The 9,953-nt window shown below is 43.3% G+C and overlaps 1 long non-coding RNA gene across 2 annotated transcripts in view; it reads left to right on the top strand.

Annotated features, from left to right (window-relative positions):
* LOC140895757 (uncharacterized) overlaps window positions 1-9,153 on the top strand; it is a 29,973-nt gene extending 20,820 nt beyond the window's left edge. For both annotated transcript variants that reach the window (XR_012154339.1, XR_012154340.1), the window contains exons 4-5: window positions 2,923-3,203; window positions 6,620-9,153. This is a non-coding gene — a long non-coding RNA (uncharacterized lncRNA). The remainder of the gene's footprint in view (window positions 1-2,922; window positions 3,204-6,619) is intronic.
* Window positions 9,154-9,953: the final 800 nt, after the last annotated feature.

Consider the following 9,953-nt stretch of genomic DNA (forward strand, 5'->3'; position numbering starts at 1 on the left):
GCCCATCTCACTGGTGCCCTGCGTGTGCTTGCTCGCAGCGTGAAAGAAAAAAACACTACATTCTATACCAGACTGTCCCTGCCCACAATAACCCCAGTTCTGCTTCATATATTGAAAATATTTCCAGATTTACATGTCCGACAAAAGAGAAAGATGTATATTTCCCAAAGACACGCCCTGGGTTAAAACAAGTGAGGTTAGGTACTGAACGGCCCAGCTCTACAATATAATTTAAATATTACCTTATTTGCCACTGTAGAGCCATGCAGTGCTTTTGGTCATGCTACTGAATAAGCATAGAGTCATCTAGACAGGACACTGCTGACATTTTAAAAATGCAAATAATTTTCTGTGAATACAGAGGAGTTTAGGACTATTAATTTTTGAGAAGTCTGCTATAGGCAGTGTACGTTGGGAACTTGTTCAGTTGATAACCTTATATAAAATGAACCCAATTTTTAAGGTGGGCCAGGTCCATTGGCAGTTACTTGCATGCACTGGCTGCATAACTGATCCCATGATGGCTTTTAGTGTTTCATTTACTTGTGCTCTTTAGCAGCTCATGAATTGCTTTGGTGATCAAAATGCCAGCCTCCTCCAGTGTGGCTGCTGTTGTAAATCAAAAGACCGATTGTCCCAGATCTAGGACTGCATCCACCTGAGGAGCTCTTGGCACAGTTCAGAAGGGTGTGCTTGTGCAAAGGTCACTTGAAGTCCTTCATCCTGGGCTGGTGAGCACTGGATTGGTCCCCAGGCACAATGTATAGCAGCCAGGCTGGCTGCCAATTGCTTCCAGGGGCTTCTCCAGCAACTTTGGGTTGCTGGCATGCAAAAGAGTCCTGACTATGACTCATGTTCTGGTGGATGGGAAAGGGGTGGCCTGGAGGCTGTTATGGAGGCCCTGGGGAATCCTTCATTAACTGAATATCAGAGGGGTAGCCATGTTAGTCCACAAAAACAACGAGGAGTCCGATGGCACCTTATAAATCTGTTAGTCTTTGAGGTGCCACCAGTCTCCTCGTTGTGGTCACAGTGGTGCAAAGCTGCCTCAGTGCCCCGTAGGATCCGGGCCCTTGTGTTGTCTTTATGGAAAACTCTGCTGTATGGACTAGGTTATGACTGAACTATAGGGAGCTCAGTTTCCAACAGATGTTCAGTCTGCAGCACCAACCCATGCTGCTTTTTTTTAAAGTGATTGTAGTGTCTGTGGAAGTTGCTGGATTGAAAGCTCTGGGGAGCTTATCTACAGCGTCAGCGCAGCTCTGAAAGCAGCAATGCTCCCCTCCCACACATCGGGCTGCCAGCATACCTCAACTCAGTAGGGACAATCGATGGAGGAGCCGCTAGGTTCGTTTAACCTTTGGACTCTCTGCTGTGATGACCAACAGGAGCATCACAATGAGAGTTTTGCAATGAGGAAACCTGTCCACTATTCACTGGAGTGAGACCGCTGCGTCATTCCACATATGTCGCCAAGCAACCGTTTGATAGTAATGACCTTGTTTCTACCACCAAATTCAGCTAGATTTGACATGGTGACCTAGATATGTAAGATCCTATATCCTCTAGCACCTCTGAACCATCCAGTCTCCACTGCCCTGCTGTCTAAGCTTCTCTTTCATTCTGGTTGCACACCTGCATGTTGCTGTTTGTGACTAATGTCATAAAAATCTCTCAGACATGGAGTATAAATCAATGGAACATGTACCTATCCCAGTCTGCACAGAGCCAGATGTAGTGTGGTCCCCACATCCCATGGCTTCCACCGTGAATAGCCTGCAGTCATGTAGGATTTTATATTCTACGCTTTGTTGGCCACAGTGTAAGTATAGTGCACAGCATGGCAACTATGGGCACATGCGGTTCTTCTGTACCCTATTTATTTTTCTAGCCTTGGGATTTTCTGATAGTGCAGACACATCCTTTGTTAAAGGGGCACCATCATTAGAAAATCACATTTCCCTTTGAAACTTTTGTACCTACTACTGTTCTGAGACATTGAAAAAAGTTTAAAGAACAAAAGTTTCTCTAGCTTGATTACTTTGCGCATTTGACAGCTCTTTGTCCCAGATCCTCCAAGGCCAGGGATGCAGGATGGGGTGGGAAAAGGGGCAGTTTACCCTGGATCCCCTGTTTGAGAAGGCATTCAAAATGATGGGGGGGCATCTGCGCCAAATTTGAGTGGTGTTGCAACCTGGCCTCAATTTCAGTTTTTGCTCCAATCCCCCAAAACCTCTGTGCAGCCCTGCCTAAATCCCATTAATTTCATTGGGAGTAGGTGCCTAAGTATCTTTGAGGATCTGGGTCTTTGTGTTTAGTCAGTTTCACCTTTTTTGCTTCCCCATGCTTGAGGACATTTGCCAGGAACAGCAGCCGCAAATCTGCTGCTGAAAAGGTAGCAGACAGGAGTGTGGTCAATGAGGAACAGAAGAAGAGGAATGGGCCTGAGCACGTTTGCTTTATTTCTCTTGGGCAAAAGACCCTTTTAAAACCTCAATAAGGGAGCAGAAAAAAACACTACAAACGATTTTAATGGTGCCTTCATTGTTGTAAACAGGACTTCATTGGTGCCTTATTTGATCTTTTTTTTTTTAAAAGTCAATTAAAAAAGATCAAGTTGACAGCATTCTTTTAATACAAAAACAAACAACCCAGCCCCATACGAATGCTGCACTTTTCATTCTCCTGATTGTTGCACATGTCTTAGGATTTGGGCTTGCTGAAACCAGAGTTGTCACAGTAACTTTGTTACACTTTCTATGGTTAGTCCTGTATATCAATGTGATTTTACAGTGCATTGCTGTGCTGTGATACGGAGTAGGTTAAAGCAAACTAGGTGATGGTGGTTGTCACGGACTTTTGTACACGTGAAATGAAAAGCAAAAAAGCTGATTATTGTAAATGATCTAACTGCCACCACAGGAAATAACACCTGGGAAGAAGTACTTGCCTAAAACGAATGGCTTCCTTGGGATGAAAACTATTGTGCAAGAAGAAGGACTGTTATACTCCGAAAAACGTTACCACCCGCTTCCGGAGCATGGTCAGCTGGCTGTGACGCTCACAAAAAAAGGACTCCGTTCTGGATCCAAAACACTTGTCTCCCTATTATTTTTTAAATGCTGATGAACTGTTTTCTGTTTTCCCTGTATATCATCAAGGCAGCCTACAGCTTCATGCTCTGCAATGGAACATAATTTAAGGTAACACAATCTGAAGTATCAGCATGTTTTAAAGAGTTGTTTTTTTCAGATTCAACATGTAAACCAGAGCCTGAGAATCTCTCCGGTTCAGATTCACCGTGGCACATGAAGACTGAGCAAACAAGTAACTGTTCGCTCACGACCGGCGTTATTGCCACATTATTTGGCAGATCTGTATTCATGAGGCAAACATGCAGAGATCTCTAAAAACGGCAATGTTCTCCATTTTGAGAAGTGAGAGTGTGGTTATTAATAACAAAAATTAAACATTATGGGCCAAGTTGATCTCAGTGGGTTTGCACTAGGGATGAATCTGGCCCAGTGGATTGATTTATATTACAATCTAGGAAGTTAAGATCTGGGTTGAAAAAAAAAATTCTTCCACTGAAGAGTTTCAGCAGATATTTTTACGTTCTTCTTTAGTTGCTACTTGTTGATGATCAATCCTATGATGATTCTAACATAAAATTTGAACAGAGGAACATATGAAATGGTAGGTGATAAGGAGTAAGGGAACTGTTGTATAAATTTTCATGGAATATATAGGCCCAAAGAGTTAAAGGTGTTAACATGACCCTGTAACTATCCAACATTAAACACGGTTTGATACCCAGAGACATCAGCCTGCTTAGTAGCGTATCAAACACACTAGGAGATTCATGCCAAAGGTTAGAAATGTATTGATTGAAACACACACAAGGAGAAGAAATAAAACAAGGCAAAAAACATTGAAACTGAAATTGAGTGAATACACAAAGCAGACTTAATCATTCGATTTCAGTAATGGTGAATATTGGTTAAAATTCCTTATTCTGTCAAACAGTCCTTTTTGATAAGGAAGAAAAGATTAGTTCTGTCGTTTAATTTTGAGTTGGGAATGATAGTCACATTTCTGTTTTTGACAAAAAAGATAGACACAGAGGGAGAGAGGAGATAGGGTAGTAAGATGCGATAAATACTGCTTTTGTGGATAATTTCAGAAAATAGAGCAGTTGGTCAGTCATGGCTGGTAGGTTGGAGATGACAGTTGCTACTATGGAGCCAGCTACCGAGCCCTGGTTAGGGACATCATCTGGTTGGTCTGGTCCCCCTCCTTCACTGGTCCTTCTCAGGTCGAGCAGAGCTGGACAGGCTGTCTCATCTTGTGCTGGTGCCATATGGTGCAGTTAATTTCAGGATCAGGTGAAATGCTGAGAGAGAAAGAGACCGAGAGAGAGAGAGGCGGGGAACAGAAAGGGACACATGATGGAGGGGGAAGACAAAGCAGGATCTCACATGAATCAGGCTGGTCCTCACTGGTAGCTGTGGTGGTCAGGTGTCACGATGAAAAATTCCTTACCAATGGGTGTAGTAGTGGTGGAAGTAGTCCCGCCTTTCTTTTTATTCCCCTAGCCCTCTTTCTAAGGGCTCCCTATATGGGATGATGTGTGGAATATCCCATCCTCTCATTATTTTGCCCACCAATTAGGCCTGATTTCCAAAGCACCAGTTTTGGTTTTATTTCCAGTCCTCAACGCTTACTTATCAGTCAGAATCTTAACATAGTCCTTGAGTGGTATTAATACAACCTCTTTGTTTATATTAATTCAGTTTTTCGCCTCCTTTTAAAATCTGTTCTGAAAAAATTTTATACAACAGGCAATTGTGACAATTCAGGCACCTCTTCCCACCAGTCAGGTGCACACTTAAAGTGGGCCTGCTAGGCCTCAGTTAGTAAAACAGAACTCCGTTGACGTGTATCTTCCCACAATAATTTTCCTCTTGCAAAAATTTGATTCCCTTTCAAAAGTGATTTTACTGATTTGTTTTCTGTGGCCGTTTCTTTCATATATGACCCAATTTCTCAGTGATGAAATCTCACCTTTCATGCTTTAAGGCCTTGTGCATCCTCAGTTGAACTTGATGTAGCCTTGTTCATGACTCACATGCGATTGTCATATCGCACTTCCATCTTACTTCCGTTTGAAGATATCATCAATTTCCCTTCCTTAGCGCTCCTTTTCCAGAGAATTCATGATTAATTCAGCTTGTCTGTTTACAACAATGAAGTCCTTTTCTCAGCCCGGTTGCTCCCATCACAGTCTTCATTTCTGTATTATTGTAAGATGGAGCTGGAGTTGGGGACACCCGCAAGTCAGAGCTACCTACTTTAAGGTACCTTTGCACTCCCCTGATCCAGTGGCCACTACATCTTGAGCCAGTTCCCTTCATCCTTACGCAGTTCACCAACCTTCCCAAGGATATTCTCATTTATGCCAGCTGTCAATTGCCTCAAAGGGGCTGTTGCACAAGCAGGGAATAATTGAGTTGCAAGAAAGCCCCCTGCCATGCCCCTTCCCCTGTCCACACTCCCTAGGCCAGCTTCAGGGAAGAGGTATGGCAAAACAGAAAAAATACCAACTCTTTGCTACCAGAGAATCCCCTTAAAGTGGGGTGGTCTTCCCAGGGATGGAACCACTTTGCATTATTGGAGCAACACAAAGAGGCCATGGTTCAGCCAAGGATTGGGCCTGTGTGGACAAGACATACATTAGTAACTCCTTTTTCATTGGTTCTTGCTGTGCTAGCTCATAGTGGTGAAATGCCTGGCTCTGTTGTAGCAGGGAGCCAGAACCTAAATTCTTTGACTATGATCCTGAATTTATCTTGCTGTCTAACATCAGGTAATTCATATTAAGAGCAATATGTATCCTCTAGCAATATTGTGCTTTGCATTGTTAGTGCCTTGGGAGCTTGACTGGAGATCGTTGTGTATGCTATAGCCCTGTCCCAACAGACCCCCTATGCAGGGGCTTGCAGGGTGGTCTGCTTTGGGCCATCTATGACATTCCAGTGTTCCAAGGGAATTCTCCTTATCTAGTGATATATAGGGTCTGGAACAGAGGGGAGAATCTCACCCAAAGTCTTACCCTTTCATACGTACCCTGAGAGGAACCATCTGTGCTGGGGATTCAACAATGACAGGATCTCGGGGCTCAGCTGAGCAGAAACTGTCAGTGATGCTGGATTGTGGTTTGGGGAGATGTGTAAAAATGTCCAATGATGTCTGTGGATGCGATACTTCTCTCAGTGACCCTGGTCTTACCCTGGTATAAGCCTGTATACATCAATTGAGTGATTCATGATTAATACCAATGAGGGACCAGAATGAGATGCTACAAGGGAATAGTCCCCCAAAACCTATAAACCCTGAACTGTCACTTGTGCCCAGAACATGAATGGAGCCCAAGTGCCCGGAGGAGAGAACCCCAGTGGTGAGTGTTTGGGTTGTTTGTGTGAATGAGTCAGTTCCTCAGTGTCGCTGCTCTCTTTTCAGGAATGAATACTAAATCAATGCATAAAAGAGAGAGTTTTAATGTGTTTACTTTTCACACTAAAACATCAGATGGTTTCATCTCTCATTTGCTTTGTCCTAGGGATAAAAAGCACTCGGATGCAGCAAAATGGTAAATCCTATTAAGTCTTAAACCGCCACCTTTGTGAGTCCATCTATAGAGACCTTGGTATGAGTTCGTGTATCTGTGGACTGCAATGGCTGTGGTTACCCATGTTCTTGGCTGTCGTGACAAGACCTATGATTTTCTGTATATGGTGGTGTGTTTCCAAAAGAAACAATGGCAAGGGGGCACAATCCCTGAGCTGTATGGCTTTGTTATTATTTAATATTATGATCAGCATGGTTTATCAACGAAAGACTACCAATGTGCTTGGCACTTTGCAAGACACACAAAGCTTTGTCTTGAAGAATTCACTGACTAAGTAGATGAAGGCTACAAGATACATTGGAAGGTTCTGTCGCGGAGAGTGTAGTACCCAGCATTTGTTGAGAAACAATGGGTTATAATATGTATTGTGTGGGCGAGGATATTTTTACTGACCTGGGTTAATGTTTGTGAGCCTCAGGAAAAATAATTCAGGGCTCCTAGGTACTTGGATATATGAATATATCAGGTATCCATTAAAAATTACCTTTATTCTTCTAATCTCTGCTCTTTAATGCAAACAAAGCTGCTCCAGTTCTCCATTCATTTGATCTGTAGGCAAGATAAGGACAAAGTGAAGTGGTTCTTTCACCATCTGTCTATTTTTGATATAAGAGGGTCAAAAACTGCTGTTTGCCTTTAGGTGGGTTTTGAGGGCATTTAGAATTTAGCAGGGTTTCTTTCTTTGTTGTTTGCCTCCCTTATTAAAATAATAATGCATGCTGATTAAACAATACAATACTGCACACTTTTAATATGTACAGAGACATTCACAGTGAGTTTATTTCAAACCACACTGCAGAGCTAATTGATACAGTGATGCAGATACTCTAAGAGAGAGAAAAGAGCAATTAAGAGGCATAGCGAAGGTTGAAAGATGTGTTTGTGTCTGAGATCTGATATGAGATGGGGAGTGTATAAAGCTGGGAAAAGCAAGAAGACCATTCCAGGGGGCAGGACCTACAGAAGAGAAGGCTCTGTGACCAGCAATAGCCTGATTACATGGTGGAACAGGTGCTAAATGAACACAAGTAGTAGGGACAGAATTAGAAAGAACCAGATGCTTTGCCTTATTGCTATTGCTTTATACCAGCATGAAGGAATCCCTGGCTGGCATAGAGTCTGGGTCATGGAGGGAATGTAAACTGTGAAAGGAGGCATATTTATGACTTTTGAAGCCATAAGCAGATGAGCATAAAAATTCGAGTAGTCCTGAGGTTGTACTAACTAATGGTAGGGTCCTTCTCAGTCTTTGGCTGCCCCAGGATCAGGTGGTGTGAAGCTGCCTTTGCCTTTCCCCTCTCCTGAGCTGCCCCAAGTGCAGTTTGGGCATAGCCCAGAACTGGGGCCGAGAACTGAAAGGTAACCTGGAGCAAACGCCTTCTCCTCCTCCTCCTCCTCATCAATCTCCTTTTTTTCCCCAGTGTCCAAATTGGTTAGGGCCAAGGGAACATGCCCATGGTAGATTTGCAAAACAAGGAGGGCAATATTAAGATGTATCTTGAAACAACTGGGAGGCCAGGGGAATTCTTTGAGAATGTGTGTGAAATGGTTCTAATTTTTTTCTACGTGAGAGAAGGTGCAGTATCACTCTGCATGTGCTGACGTCTGAGAAGGATGCTGCACTTGTTAAGGAGCAATGAGATGAAAGGATGTATGGTGGATACATGATGTTCTGTCAGTTCCTGGGCTAACTGCACCACTCACCCATCCTGGTCTCTCTGAGTATACCCGCCCCTCTTCCCCCAGGCCTTGAGCCATCACCTCACTCACGTGGAATCACACAATTCTTCCCAATTAAGGTAGTTCAATGGAAGGTCTTGTGGCCCCCAAAACCTCATTTTGCCAGCTTGGCAAGGGGGTGCATTTTAGTTCACCAAAGAATGTCACATGAGGTCTCAAATGAAAGTCACTATCACACTGGTCATCAATATCATTGTGAAATGTATGTACAGATAGTGTGTAAGGAGTTATGTATGTATACTGCAGATATGTTCTTAAAGTCTGTATCAAGGTACTGGTCACCAGGAAAGGTGAAAAACAGATTCTCTGTCAGATGAGATGTTTATCCATCCTGCTGTTTACCTGTAAATTGAGTACTGATTCATTCACAATGTGCTTCCTGTCACCAGTCTGAACTGAACACAAAGGAAGGCTTGTTAGGACCTCCAAAAGAAACTAACAAGAAGAAGAAAAAATGGGGGAGAGAACCTTGTCTTGAGGTGCACTGTAAAGGTTTGCTTGACTAGATTTGGGTGGCAGAGAAGACACCTGGGCACCCTTCACTCAGGAAGTAAAAGGACAGCATTTGGCTTCACGAGAGGAAATTGTTAATTAACATTAATCTCTAGAAATCCTGTTATGACTTGGTTTTATATTATTTTCAATATTCTTACTCACTATTACTTGAATCTCTATTCCTTACTAATAAACATATTCTTGTTTTCACTATGAATATATCTAAGTGCAAGGGCGTTAAGTGAAGTGATGGTCCTGTATTGAATATTACAAGCTGGTGTGTACTGTTCCTTTTGGAATAGAAGGCCTGGTAATTCTGCATGTGTTCAGTAGATAACGGGGAGTGCATGGATCAGCGTTCACATTGCACTCCTTGTCAGTACCCAGCCCAAGCCAGGGACACTAATGATCCAACCAGTGGACCAAATTCAATGATGAATCCTGGTCACGTGCCACCTGAGGCACGTTACGCATACTCAAAGAAGAAGAAGCGGGGGAGGCATAGCTCAGTGATTTGAGCATTGGCCTGCTAAACCCAGGGTTGTGAGTTCAATCCTTGAGGGGGCCATTTAGGGATCGGGAGCAAAAATTGGGGATTGGTCCTGTTTTGAGCAGGGGATTTGACTAGATGACCTCCTGAGGTCCCTTCCAACCCTGATATTCTATGATTCTATGAAGTGGATAAGGGCCTGGACACTGCAGGGCATGCTTTGAGGACTCGGGGGTTGATGTGTGCTTATTGCTATCTGTACGGAGAGTGTGAGGCCTGGAAGATAGTGCTTGTATCTTGTACCTCCATCAGACAGGACTACTTCATGTTAAGGGCAGGTGGTGGTGAGGTGTCTCACAACTGAGCAGCATCACACCCACTATACGATAACTTTACCTCATGGACCAGGTGACAGAGAGAATTTGTAAAATTATTACACCTCAGTGCTATTAGCTTATTCTATAGCAGTTCCACAACTGTCCCAGCTGTATGCAGGCAATAGTGCAGCACAGAAAATAGTGACAGGGACATGTGTGGACT

Source organism: Lepidochelys kempii, chromosome 11 (genome assembly GCF_965140265.1).
Source record: "Lepidochelys kempii isolate rLepKem1 chromosome 11, rLepKem1.hap2, whole genome shotgun sequence".
Classification (NCBI taxonomy): Eukaryota; Metazoa; Chordata; order Testudines; family Cheloniidae; genus Lepidochelys; species Lepidochelys kempii.